We start from the raw sequence: 15753 nt of genomic DNA on the forward strand, positions 1-15753 counted from the left end.
GTTCTCTTCTCAAAATACTCAAAATCAATATAACACAAAACTTGATATTAACTTTAAGGCCAAAATTTAATTCACAATACTTCAAAAAATTGAATTAATTCTCAGACTCTGAAAGATGGGAAACTTTAGAAATTTTAATTACAACAGTATAAAAAATCAAAGATATTAACTAAACGCTGGTACGGGACTTACTACTTTGAAGATTACGGAGGCTGATAGGGATATAATACGCACTAAAAAAAAAACTTAAAAACTTGAATATTAAATTTACACGCGATAAAAGAAATTACTCTAAATCCCAAACTATAGGGTTAGAGGAAGAGCTGCGGTTCTCAACAGGACGTCTGCACCTTCTCGTCGTGGCTTCAAGACTCGAACTGATCCCCCTCTCTCTCCAGCGAGCCGGGTCGGAACGTATCGCCGTAGTCATCTCGATCAGCTGATGTACCGGTCTAACTATACAAACGATGTCCACGCACCGCGTCTAGTTAACAAGAGCCTACTTCCTACCGCGATTCAGCATAAATAATTACGTCTACGGTACATCATATTACAGCCTAAAACATGTGCGTGCGTATAACCTCCGACGCCGCTTGGCAAGCTGTAGCGTGCATGTTGAGGTTATGAACAGCTGCTAGCCTAAACCAGTATCCAGTTCAAAGTATGAGATACACTGTTTCGTGACTGAGGTTTAGGTCATCTATTGTAAAATATCTAAATAATTACGTAATTATTAAAATAATATACAATTAAGAGATATAAATATCATATTAATGTATCAGTACTCATGATAAAAAAAAAACATTTTACTGATTCGGTAACCACTAGGGCTTGTAACTATGTTTATTTACTAACGTAAAGTTATATTTTACTTAGTAAAATTACTACAATACAATTAAAAAGAAACAAATCACACATACTACAGACCAAATTAAACTGATATTACATATTTTATTGTTAGAAAACAGTGATAAATATTCGACCCTAATCAGCCCGCCTTATCTCACACGAAGTTGTGACAAAAACCACGATGGTAAAGAAACACATCTGGCCGTCATTAAAAATGCAGCGCCTCTGACAACTGAAATGCAACGGGTTTGTCTTCCCAGTCGCGCCCCACTCGCTCGCCCTCGACAATTAACATGAGCCTCCCTTGTTAGTCTATTGTCTCCACTTTGCACTGCAGCTCCACTGTGGCGCTTCCTTTAGTGTGAGGGAGGAAATAAAGCAGACAATTATTTAAACATGAAAACTTACAGGCGACAAATGTTTAATTTCAAACAGCATTTAATAGCATTACCCCATTGATAAATTCATCTTAAAACTTCTATGAATTATGTTAATGTTTATGTTTTAATGTTGTCTCTCTTTTTTTCCAAGTTGCCCTAAATTATATTATATAAATTGATGCATTTCTTTAAGTTAATCAATCATTATAACGTTAATAAGTAAATGCCCTACACTGCATTTTTTGTAACAACAATGTATTTTAAATATTGCATAGTCTGTATTTGTATTTTAAACTCTCAGGTTACATTTATTATCGGTATTAATATTTGCTTTTATAAAAGTTTTACAAGATTACATGTATATAGTTTGTATGTTTATAATATAAATTTTAATTTTGACTTTAAATGGCGTTCCAAGTTGTAGAACTATAAATTATAAAGGTTTAGGTTGTAGCAGTAACCTTAATATGAGAAGAATGTGCCCATACTAGTCTAAGATGCCTCAAGAGAGAGAGAGAGAGAGAGAGAGAGAGAGAGAGAGAGAGAGAGAGAGAGAGAGAGAGAGAGGAGAGAGAGAGGGTGAGAGAGAGAGAGAGGAGAGAGAGAGAGAGAGAGAGAGAGAGAGAGAGAGAGAGGTCTTTATTTACAATCATTGAGATTGAAATGGCGTCAACTTAACAAACATTTTTAGTAATAGTCCAAATACTTGCTTTACAACAATATTTCACTTGTTTTTAAACAGTTTGCCCAGTCCATGAATTCCTTCACACTGTAAAATGGACGTTGCAGCAACCACTCGTAGAGTTTTCCTTTTAAGGCTTTTGGATCAGTCCTCTTCAGCTCCTCCGGTAGCAGGTTAAACAGCCTGGCCCCAGCATACGTCGGCTTCATTTCAAATCTTCTACTGTTGTGGGATGGAAGAATGAAATTGTGGGCAAATCGGGTGTTGTGCTGATGAATATCTTCTCCTCTAGGTATACTCTTTTTGCAGGCTAAAATGATCACCTCCAGTATGTATATATTTACAACTGTAAGAATCCTCCATCTTTTGAAGTGCTCACGGCAGCTCTCGTTCCACTCCAAATCTGCCATAATTCTGAGAGCTTTCTTTTGGATTATGAGGACACGTTCGAGATGAAGCTGGGAAGCTGCGCCCCACAGAGTAACTCCATATCTCAGATGGCTCTCGAAGATGGAAAAGTATGTAATTTTAACGGCTTCAATGTTGCTGACGGACTTAACCCGTCTCAGGGCGAAGATACCGCTGCTCAGCTTGCCGCATAAGATGTTTAGGTGCTGCACCCACGACAACTTGCCATCGATGACGATACCGAGGTGTTTGGTGGATTCCACCAATTGAAGTCCAGGAAACTCAGAGATGGTATCTCTTTTTGAACCCATAACAAGCTGTTTCGTCTTGGTTTCATTAAAGACCAAATCATTCCCATTGCAGTAATCCATGGCCAGACCAAGTGCGATATAACCTTTGATTTCCAAATCCTCCGCAGAAATACTGGATGACAAAAGGACAGAGTCGTCTGCATACATGATTGTTTTGCAGAACTCTTGAGTGTATTCTGGTAAATCGTAGGTAAACAGGATAAAGATCACAGGACCCAGCACGGACCCCTGTGGAACGCCCCTGGTAATGGGGAGCTGACTTGACCTGAAGAAGGTGGTCGCTTTATTGTCGAAGTGCCTTAGTTCAACTAATTGGTCTCTGTCTTGAAGGTAATTGCTGAACCAGTTCCAAGCGGTGTCCCTGAATCCAAGCTTACTGAGCTTAGCCAGGATTAGCTCATGACCTAGGCAATCAAAAGCCTTGCTCAGATCCAGGTAGACACCGGTCACACTATGTCCCTCCTCGAGCTTATCAATGATGTATTCCACCAACTCCACTAAAGCAGTCAGAGTTGACTTCTTACTTAGGAATCCATGTTGTTCTCTGAGTTGTATGGAATTCTTCTGTAGGTGTTCACAGATCCGCATATGTACAACTTTCTCTATAACTTTTGAAAAGGTAGAGACCAGAGAAATCGGCCTGTAGTTTTCCAAATCATGCTTGCTTCCTTGTTTGTGAAGGGGTATCACTTTTGAAGACTTCATCTTCTTAGGACAGACACCAAGTCGGAGGCTCAAGTTGACAACGTGCAGTAGCGGCTCAAGCAGTTCCTTTTCACAGCCCCTCAACATCACAGAGGAGAACTCATCTAGCCCCGCTGAAGTTTTGTTCTTCATGTTACGTATTATTTTACTTAACTCCCTCTTCGATGTTGGCTCAAACTCTGTCAATGGGAAGGCTATGTTCAGGTCCCCGCTGGGAATTGTGCGAGGATCACCCTTGTCCACCCTGTTCAACGTATCCTCCGCCACTGATGTGAAGAATTTGTTGAAACTATTGGCCATCTCTTGGGGACTACTGGACTCCACACCATCGAGAAGCAAGTGATTCACGTTTGAGTGTTCTTGAGTTTTTTCTCGTCTTTCGCTATTAATGACAGTCCATATTGCTTTTGCCTTGTTATTTGATTCAGCGATAAAATTGGCACTAGCTTGCTTTCTCAATGATTTTAGTTTTAAATCATAGGCTTTTTTTTAAGTCAGATGATCTTTTTTTGTCTTCTTGTCTGCCGTACAGTTTAAAAGCATTTTCGGCTTGTATGAACTCTTGTTTCATTTGATTAGCTTCGTGATCATAAGCCAGAGTAATTGATTTACGTGGTTTCTGTCTAGTATTTTTGGCTGGACAGGTAGTATCAAGGGCAGAAGTTACAATGGCAAGAAAATTGTTATACGCGTCATCCACGTCAATACACGTTAGTACTCTATCCCATGATTGAAGGTCGAGATGCATCCTCAAATTTTCAAGATTTATGCTGTTGATGTGACGACGAGTTGACAGGATTGGAACTTTCTTTTTTATTTCAAAATTGAGGCTACACAGCTGGCCGGTGTGGTCTGAGATTCCTGTATGGAGGACCTGCACGTTGACATCACCGATGTACTCTGCAGAGACACAGCACATGTCTATGGAGGAGAAGGTTTTCTGAGTCACTCTAGTCGGGGCCAGATCAATTCTTTCCATATGAAAACCTGCCAGTAGTTCATTCAGAAGAACTCCCTCTCTGGATGTTTTGAGGCCATCGACATTAAAGTCACCGACAATGAAAACCACATTTTTCTGTGATCTCCACTGTTCCAGTATCGAAGACAGTGTCATTAGGGTCAGCAAGTAAGCATCCTTATCGTTGTTTGGGGGACGATAGATGCCAAGAACATGTAGATTAGTTTTCCTATTGAGACCAATGGAAATAGCAGAAACTTCGCAAACAAGAGGAGTGCTAAGATATTCAATGTTTAATGTTGTTACTTCATTTTGTATACTATTATGCTTATATATTGCTATTCCTCCTTTTGAAATACCTTCTCTGCAGAACGATGTCACCAACTCATAGTTTATAAGTCTCGTATTGGCCATGTCATCCCCATTTTGCCCATGTTCCGAAATTACAATTACATCCGGAACAAGCTCAACCGTCATGTCATTTATAACTTCGCTACAGTAATTGAAATGGCATAAAATCAGGGTCTTCACTAGCATTACTTTCAAATTTAAAGGTAAATAAATAGCAAACTGCTTAAGACTATGAATACCAGCAAACACCCTGCCACAAGTCTCAGTAGCATTATCGGCCCAACTAAGAGTTTTTGTAATAGTCAGTCCAAGATTTTTGACCTTGTCATTGTATGAAAGAGGACGACCGTTCAATATGAGTGTAGGAGAGTTGTTCAAGTCGATACCGCTCAGAAGTCTGGAAGTTCTAATAAGAATAGTTTGAGTCTTGCTTTCGTTAAGTTTCAGTCCGTGTTTGAAGGCCCACGTTGCAAAAGCGTCAATGACAGTGTTCATGTCAGCAACAATGTTTGGATAGTTTGAAATGGAAAAGTGGCTGTACATTTGTAAATCGTCGGCATACAGGTGAAAAAATGAGTGTTTGATTATAGCAGTCAAATCGTCGATGTAAATTGAAAAAAGAAGAGGGCCAAGGACAGAGCCCTGTGGCACCCCTCGATTCACAGGTTTCCAGTAGGAGTCTTTGTCGTTGGACCTAACACACTGCTGACGATCTGACAGATACGACCCAAACCACTCCACACAGCCATCTAAGAATCCGATTTTAGATAATTTCAAAAGAAGCAATGGGTGGTAAACGCAGTCAAAAGCCTTAGAAAAATCAAAAAGCGTTAAAATAGTAACAAGCCTTTTGTCCATTGTCGAACGTATATCTTCAGTGATTTTTAAAAGAGCACTGGTTGTACTGTGATTAGTACGAAATCCTGATTGAAAGTTGGACAAAATTTTATTGGATTCGAGAAAGAAACATACTTGTTGATGCACCACTCTCTCAAGGCATTTAGATAAAGCTGATAGAATGCTAATAGGTCTGAAATCTGAGGGGTCAGGACATAACATTTTTGAAGTGGGCGAGCAATAGCGAGTTTTCAAACAGACGAAAATATTGAAGAAGAATTATCGATTTATTAGGACTCGAAGCAGAAGAAGCGGAGAGCGAGCACTGGAGTTCGGGCGTATCAGTTGAAGATAAGTGAACCGGTTTGCCCTTTGAACCTGATCTTAGATGAGGCGGAGAACGGAACATGAAATAATGATCGGTTTATCGTAAGAATAGGAACAAAAAGATTAAGAATTGGAAAAATATTACTTGCAATGAATAGGAAAAAATATAATGAATACAATTGTGTAAGATTTGCGTTAGAAATTAACGAGTTTACCACCAAAAATTAAGTAAAATACGGAGCCGAACTGTACCACGCCTTACTCAAGACAAGTCATCCCCACTACGGTAACACACGCCCTAGAGTTAAGAGCTGTTACATGTCCGTTCCGGCACCAACAGAAGTTATAAACCAGGTTAATGGAACTGGTTATTTATTCACGTTGACCTTCATTAAGAACAGGGATGTCGTGAGTTATCAATGGAACCTCCACTTAGTGCTCGTCGTTCCCCTTTCAAATAATTGTGTTATCGATTACCGCTCACAGCGCTATATTTTTGCTGTTTAGAAAAATTAATTTATTTGTTTACATTTTAATACTCAAACGATTAACTTCCTGTGACATACAGGCTAATATTGAATATACGTCCTATTTTCATGTGATAATAGCTCAAAATATTGTAAACCATGTATATTAAGTTTTTCTATTTTTGGCCTGTACTTTATAATAGGAAATGTGATATTTGTGTAGTATTCATATTATATTGTCGCATTCCCATCTAGGGAGAAACCGGCATTAAAGTCAACCATGTACCAACATCAATCCAATAGGGTAAAATCTGGATGGATAATTTTATGACTTATTTTGCGTAAGTTTAATAACGTATAAAATTTATGTCAGAAGGTTTTTATTTCGAATTATTTTAACTCATAACGATGGTAAATGTTTATAATCCTGTTATACTTATTAATAACCCATTGTTAAAAATATCTTTAAACAAACAAACAGAGGACTTCAAAATGCATAATAACGGTCTTTTTAAATCTGTTATTATTTAAGCATATATTTATCAATTCCAATTAAAAAATTGGGCAAATAATTTGAATAATAAGTTCAAAGTAATAAGTCATTATCATGTGGGTTACATTTAACAAAATTAAATAACTAATCTTAAAATTTATATTTGAATATTAATGGCCTAAATGTTGTGATGTACTAGAACATTTATCTATTGCAATGATATCGCTGTGTTCTATAAATTGCATAATTGGTACTATAGTTATAATTAACACGGTTCTTTAATTATAAATTATCTCGGACAAGTTCGTTAACTGGTGAAATTAATTTACAGGAACCAGAGGGCAGACATTTTCTAGAAAGTAAGGTCGTGTTTTCGGTTACTGTGTAGCTCAGAACGGTGGCAAATGTCTGTAATCCTATTATCCTTTCAGATCGTCTATCGTAAATAACGAAATTAAACTAAGCTTTTATTGTATTTATGTACGAAATTTAGTTTCCCACAATTGTTTAAACAATTATTTTCTATTTTCAATGAATACAAGAATCTATAAAAAATGTGTATACAATCTTTGGATACGTTTTTGTTTTTATAGTTCTGACAATAATTGAAGTAAAACTAAATTGTGTAATGGAGTGCACTACGATGTTAACTGACACGATCCCAAAGGACGACAGAGCAACCGAGTTTTCTACACATAACGCAGCTATGGTGGGAAGCATTCATTGAATTCGAATGTAGAGTTTAGAGTTTAGCTCCAGTTAACCTTCCTCTTACGTACAGCATCTGAAATCTGATGCTGTCGCAGACTTAACTCCTGAAATCTGAAGTCATTTTCGTCTCAAAGGATCCAAAACTAGTTGGCGAACTTGTACCTAATGAAACAATGAGAATAATTCTTCACCTAGATTGCAAATCATTCTGTAGTCTAGGCATCTCTGATGTCGAAACGATGCACAGAGTCGTTTTTAGCTTCTTCGTAGGTTTTGACTACGATTTAAGATGCTCGACGTATGAGGAAAATAAACATGAGCTAAACTCAACATTAGCATTGTATAAACCTTTCCAACCATTGCTGCGTTATGCTACTTTCGGTGTTTTATAATAAGAGTGTTTTATTTCTTGCCACAAGTGTTGAAATTAACTAAAGTCGGAACGTTTCCGAGTAAGGTACAACACATGCCAAGATATGTTACAAAGGCAAGTGTTGTAGGAGGAGAGGTAAAATGTTTCCATGAAACCTTTGATCCTCTTCCTCTTTGCTGGCCTGTGTTGAATTGAACTTTCTCTCAGCACCAGCTGTTGTAAGTTTTAAAGATTTAAGAGTGCTAAGCTTGAAAATGACTTCGATTTAATTCACTGATTTCTCTTAGTTTTAATTAATTAAAGAACTCCTCTTCTAAACGTATCTGCCTTAAATCTATCTTCAAAGTTTTATTTTGAAAATCTTTTAATTTAATTAACTTTTCCAATACTAATGAGGACCAACGATATATTATAATTATGCGTACGGTATGTGTTTATCAAGGTTCAAAAGTTTATTTAAGTATGATTTTATATTCTTCCAAGGCATTTCTATCCTTTCCCTAGTACTAGCATACGTTTCCGTAGCAAATTTCTATCAACTCCTGATAATGCATTTTTCTTAGCGGGAGCCGTTAATATTTGCTATACATTTTCAGTAATATTAACAGAAAAAAGAGCAAAACGGTATAGGTAGGAAACGAGATTAATACAATTTAAGAGTTAAACAATAAACAATACTGAGTAGTCTTCCAATTCTTCCAACACAAATCACTTAGAGCTGATTATCTATAGGATACAATCAGCCTCTGAAGACATTATGGTTATCTTTATCTGCCAATTGAAGGATACCTTATTCTATCTGCTTTTTATTCGTGTAGTTATGCAATGGAAAATAATTATCTTTGAATGGGCCGTTATTTTGCATTTTGTAACACAATTTACTTTTTTAATTGAGTCTAAATTAACCTGATAGAGACATTTAGCCAAAGAACGAAATTCCTCGTGCAATAATATAATTATGTATTTTGATAATTATAATAATTCGAAAATGCGTGCCTCCGTAGTCAGAGTCAGTGATTTAGTGATCAGGAACCGCTAATAAAATGTTGATTGTGTAAACACAACAGTTTTGAGAGATTATATCTGTTAAATGCTATTACGTATATTTTGTATGTTATCTTAATAATAAGTTGAATTTTCATATGCTAACCATTACTGTCGGCTTGAATTGAGTGATATTGCTTCGTTTTTTTTTTTTTTTTTTTAATTTTGGAATATCATAAAAATCCCACTAAATAAATAAATCATAAATCGCCAATAATTCTTTTCTACAATTATTGATCAAAATCAGTGTAGAACCCTGCGGCAGAACTCCACAGAAATGGTATTGGAATATGTTGGGTGACATTCATAGTAGTGTAAAGTTTTTGATATCGTTTATCGTTTAAAGTTTTTTGCCGTTTTTTTTTTCAACCTAATCCGGAGATATGAATGAGGTATCCTGGACGGGTAACGGGAACATGATGACGTATGTAGAACACAAGACTAAGGTATGGTAAGTTTTGATTCCGTAAAATATATTCTATCACAGCAAACAATGCAGGATACTGCAAAGTTTTGACGCTACTATCATTTGTTCTATCATGTCTCATCTGTAGACAAATTGTTTGCCAAAAGTCCTTAAAATTATATTTACTAGAATCGCATATGTTTACTTTGTGATAATTAAGTTGACTGTTCTTTCATGAACAAAGTTTCCACAATTGCCTTATCAGTAATGTACGATAACAAATTACATTACAATATCATTATATTATTTCAAAAACCATTAAAACTTGCATTCCCTTTAAATAAAATGTAAGAAAGAAATTAAGACGTTATTGAAAACGAAAACACCGGTGCCTGAAAATAGCTTCCTCTCTTGCTGTGTGAAAATGGGCTGAAAATGGATCTTTCGGATGACGATTGTTCTTAATTCATTTTATTTGGAGAATTTATTTAATATAAATCTATTTTAACTTTAATTGTTATAGCTAATGTGCAAATATAGTATGCAATACTTGTATTTCCATTATACTTGGTAAAAACAAGCAGTGATTGTCATTTGTTGTTGTGTTTGCGTGTTTGAATGAAATGTTTTAGGTGTATCTGTTGTTTGGATTAAACTAATCGTGTTTTAATAAAAAGTATTTAATTTTTTTTAAATTATGAAGGCCTTTCTCGCCATTTATTATTTAATGTAAAATGTGATGAACTAGAATGAACAACAATTGTACAGAAAATATTCACTTGGTAGGTTATACGAAATTTCTACTTCACACTCACTTGGTATGAGTTTATTATACGACTTACTCTTGTATATAGCATAAACTTATTCTTGTACTTACTACTTTATAGTTTGTACGTACTCTATTGTTCTTATTTACATATGCTTGGTCATATGTAGTAATAACGCCATCAGGGATGTACAGATCGGAACGGACACGTGGCTCATTCTAAGCAGTCAGTCTACAGTCAGACTCTAGGGCACGCTTCAGTAAACAATACCTACTTAAGTATTTTAAATTAATATAAAATTCCAAATACATATCATATAATATTTTTGTGGTAAATTCCAAATCAATTATATCCAAAAGAAAATTTTTATTTTTACAAGCTGGTTGTTTTAGTACTTATTATTTGTTATTTTCTAATTACATTTTATTTGAACCCATTTTGTATGTTACTACAATATTTAGAAAATGGTATAAGCTATTCTCGGAATAAGAGGATATAAAACATTTGCTTTAGTGAAGGTCGACATTGTGACTAGAAAAAACGTTTGAAAAGCAAGTGAGAAGTCTCCACGATCTGTACTTTAAATAATGCAAACTCGTCACTTTAAAATAAAACAGTGCATTCAATGTGTATTGTTCAGTTTTTCAAAGAAACTCCTACTTTTACAATGATTCCAGCCTACGGGAAATGTCTATTATATTACAATATCACCGATATTAACTCAATTTATATTTAATCGTTTATAGCCTTGTAGTAGATAATTGACACAAATACTCGCACACGCTGTATCCACAAGAATAAACTATTTTACAACACTTCAGTAATTTCTCCAGATATTATCTAACAAATTTCTTATTTTTCTATGGATTTTACAATGAGGAGTCATAAACTACAAGATACCATTTTTTGTCTTTTGGGAAATAACTGGACTAATTTATATTTTTAGATACAAAAAACGAGTTAATTTGATTTCAGATATTTGTTTATTGAGTATGTATACGAGCCCTCTATTGCCTCCCAAATAATTATATAGATAATTATAATATTTTTATTGCATGCAAAAAATTTACATTTGCAACCCACGTTATTCAGAATACTCAAATGTATTAAAACGTGTTTTGACCATTCCTACTAACTACCGTACTTGTTTATACACACCTATCAGAAATTAAAAGATATCACGCAAACCTTAATTTACAATCTACGTCAGATATACGTCAGATCTGTATTTAGAATGCCAGTTAGGTATCTCAACAACTTCTTGTGGTGTCTACAATTTGGTCCTTCAGTTAGGCCTGATCAGGTAGCCTATTGATCAGCTTGAAAGCAACCTAAGACAGCATGTGCTGAAAAGCGCTGTGTTGAGAGACTCGAAAGTTGGTGCTCCCTCTTGTTACATAATGATGTACTGAATATCCCTGCCCTCAATCAAATCACATTTTGGTTACTATTGTAGATTTATCCAGCGATTAATACTCCATGAATGAGTCTTTGCATGGATTTCTCTGGTTTAACTTTAAAATAACACTGGTAGCATTTTTGATATCTAAACTACCCTTTAAATCTGTGGTTTGCCCCTGAACTTCATACCACACACCACGTGAGGATGAGTTTTGCTCAAATATACCATTTAGGATCCACACGGAGCATTTTTTGCAAGGTAGACCAGAGTACAAACTCCTGATGCAACTTTAGAAGATATGTGTTTCTCTCAAGTCTGCCTTCGATCAAGATGAATCCCAAGATGAAGATGAAGTAGTGTAATCCAACCGTCCAGGAGTTAATTAGTACCGTTCAACAAACGTCCTAATTTCCATGCAGAGATTAATATTACTGGCTTACTGGGGCAGCTTTTCAATTCAGCCTAAGGAACTTAAATTATTAACAAGTATTGAAAAAGTTGTCGGTCTGAGAATCGATCCCAGAATAACTTTCATACATTCCAATACAGCACCTTGCCCAGCGCAGGTCTGTGTATTAATCACAGTCAAAACCTTTTGAAGGAATCTACAAAAATAAAAGACCCTCGATAGTAGATGATTTATCTTTCATTATTCTACATTTCCAACCAAAATTATCAATTAAATTTCATGTTTTTCTAGAAATATGCTTCACAATAAATATTTGAGCAAGACTGGAAGTATTGAAATTGGGTGGTAGTTACCAGTATTCCCGAATTGCCTTTACCAATGTGACTTTTACATTTTTAATACGAATAAAAAAAGTTCGCTTACAATTTAGTACAAATAACCAATTGCCTCTGGAGATAATAATGCTTGAAGCTTTTTATATGCTATCAATATTCTTTTGAAGTTTAATCTGTGTGTGAAGCATGTGACCTCATAAATATCAAAGGGTTACACAGATGATACCTGCTCCCTAGCATTAATTATGGTGTTGCCCATTGAGAGTTGGGTCTTTTGAAGCCATTGAACAGAATATTTGTTAAACAGAGAAGCAACATCTGTTGAATTCTTTATACCAGCGCCCCAACCTGTATTTATGGCTCCATTTAATATCTATATAATGTTTTATATATCTATTTTATTTAACAGTTTTGGATCAGTATTATTTAATAATAAGGAAATATGAAGTTTATAAAACCTGCAATAACTTTGTCTATATTATTATAATACTAGAGGTTAACACAATTTGATATTTATCGATTCAAAATGATATTCAGCCTAATCTTGTAATTAATGTATCATTAAGTGAAAAGCTTCTGGAAATTCCGACCCTGCTCTTTCATAGATCCCTGTCGGAGAGATATTTTACGTCTTCCCTGAAAGCCAATTAACATCACACCTTTGTTAACAGTAACTACTGTCTTTTCTTAATTGAATTTATTAGTGAACTATTTTAAATTGGTAAATAGAAACTGTAATGTTTCGTTGTTGTATATCAGCAATGACCTTTGGAGTGAGTGTATCACGTTATCATTCTAATTTATAAATTAGAAATGGAAATAAACATTTATAAACACTAGTTCTATACACTCTCTTAATTTGCTATTTTTCTATTGCATAATCAATATGTATTTAATAACAAATTATATAGATTATCCGATCTTTTATTTTCTATTACAAAATGTATAACACTTCGTTTCGAGGATTGAAATCTACTATATTCACCAGGTATTCAAATTTTAAAACATCAACATGGATAAAAAACTTACCAAATAAAAAGTACGGCAAATCTTACGTAATACCTAACTCGTACACTCAGCGTGGAGTCCAGACGGAGAGAACTAGTGTTACTGAAGCGATGTCACTGCACAGGAGCCCAGAGCACTAAACAACGCAGGTCACACGCACAGGCAGAGGTGGAACACTGACATTTTTATGTTGTGTGCATGTTAATGTATTATTATTTACACCTGAAGAAGAGGTTGGACTACGATCCTGGACACGTATTGTTATATATTTTGTAACATAAAGCTATGATAGATGTCCGCAATTATATTATTTTTCCAAAAGTAATGCATAGTCAATAACTAATTTGTAAAAAGGTGTGTTTTTTTTTTTTTTTTTTTTTTTTTTTTTTTTTTTTTTTTAGAAACTATGGGATTTCCTATAGTGTTCTTATTTTGACTCTTAAATGTCTGGATAATCCCAAAATTGTATTTATGTTGTCAGCGTCCATGTTTCGTTTCCCGTTATCAATATTATCTGTATAGCCATCGTAGATAACAATGATACGGGTTATGAGGCTTATACCGGGCTTATTCCGATAAAGCTATTTAAGAGGTGGAAGTCAAATAACCACACATTATGCTCACGGACGAGTACGAGTACCTCATTCAATATTATAAACCATACAAAGTTAATCTGAGTCTTCAAGTTATTGCAGGACATTTTCATTTTGAATTAAAACTGTATTAAAAACGTAATAATACAGTATAATATAAGCAACACTTTATATTTCAATGCCAACCTTACGTAAAATTCTGGTGAAAAATTGACGGGTTTTCTGTACTAATTGAAAAGATTACTCAAAGCGAGAGTGATGCTTTTTGCTGTATATATGTTTAATTATTATAAATTCTAACTAGAATGAACTTTCTGTAAAATATATTAAAATTGTATACTAATAAAACGAAAATGTATGTGTGATGCTATGTCATTAGGTTATGTATATACAGGCTATTTTTGTTTTTGTGGTTTTAGTAAAATCCTTTTATTTATAGATGGATTTTGGTAATGCTTTTTGTATATATATATATATATATATATATATATATATATATATATATATATAATACAAGCTTTTACAAAAACTATGTTTTAACATAAAATGATATGATATGCGTATTAAAGTATATATATTCTTAATCAGTATAAATAAAGGAATATTTTTAAGCAAAAAATTACGAATTCTTTTACCAAAAAAAGCTCATCTCCCCCCTTTTAAAAACTTCTAAATATGCCATTTTGTTAATACTAAGTAAAATAATAATACTATTTTTTATTTGGTTACCTTAGCTTAACTAGTTTTAAAGATAATAATCTTTTCTTTTCAAAAAAGTTTTATTAGACATTCTATGACATATTGTTTAACATGTTGACATATATATATGTGTGTGTGTTTTGTATATACCTAAGAGAGTGGTGTTTAATATTAACTGGTAAAAATTTCAGTGTATTTTATACGCTCAAGTGGGCTTTATATAGGCCTACGCAATTATTTCTTTTATAATAAGAATTCTGCCACTAGCCTACATTTTGTACTTAACCAATATTTTGTGATCTTAATAATATTGTAATAGTTGTTGCATTCGCTCTCACAAAAAGCGCAATATCTGTTCTGTTTTAAACAATATGTCACAGAATGTCTAATAAAACTTTTTGAAAAGAAAAGATTATTATCTTTAAAACTAGTTAAGCTAAGGTAACCAAATAAAAAATAGTATTATTATTTTACTTAGTATTAACAAAATGGCATATTTAGAAGTTTTTAAAAGGGGAGAGATGAGCTTTTTTGGTAAACGAATTCGTAATTTTTTGCTTAAAAATATTCCTTTATTTATACTGATTAAGAATATATATACTTTAATACGCATATCATATCATTTTATGTTAAAACATAGTTTTTGTAAAAGCTTGCATTACTTGTGCTATTATTTCATGCCATTTTCCATGCCAGATTCCAAAAGCCACTACTCAGTGCTAATGCCATTTTCATACACAATTATGAACTCCAATATCATTTCTTGAGCTGTGTGGTTGGGTAACCTGCCATTTACACAGGATTATACTGTATGTTTACTTATTTGCACTGTGCACCTTTTTGCTATTTATGGAAACGTTGTTTGTTTGTAAACTTGCTTTTCATAGTTTGAAAGTTTTTGTAACACTTTGTGTACAGTGATTGTGTTTGAATGCTTCAATAACTGTTGTTTTTTGTTGAGGAATAGTGCTCTGCAGTCGTAAATATGCCTAGAATTAAGAAGTTCAATGAATTCAATAAGTTCAAAGGAAACAAGTATACATCTAGTGATGAGTTTTCTAGGCCCAGTTTGAATTCACCCACAACTACAGGAGAGAGTAGGCCTCAGAAATAAGCCTAGTTCTAAGAAACTGAACAATAGTCAGTGTCCTCATAATTTTGTTGTTGATGATGATGTAAATGTGATTTTTAACTTAGATTTACTTTCAAAATTAGTCAATGGATTTACTAAATGAAAA

This window comes from Homalodisca vitripennis, chromosome 6 (assembly GCF_021130785.1).
Source record: "Homalodisca vitripennis isolate AUS2020 chromosome 6, UT_GWSS_2.1, whole genome shotgun sequence".
Taxonomy (NCBI): domain Eukaryota; kingdom Metazoa; phylum Arthropoda; class Insecta; order Hemiptera; family Cicadellidae; genus Homalodisca; species Homalodisca vitripennis.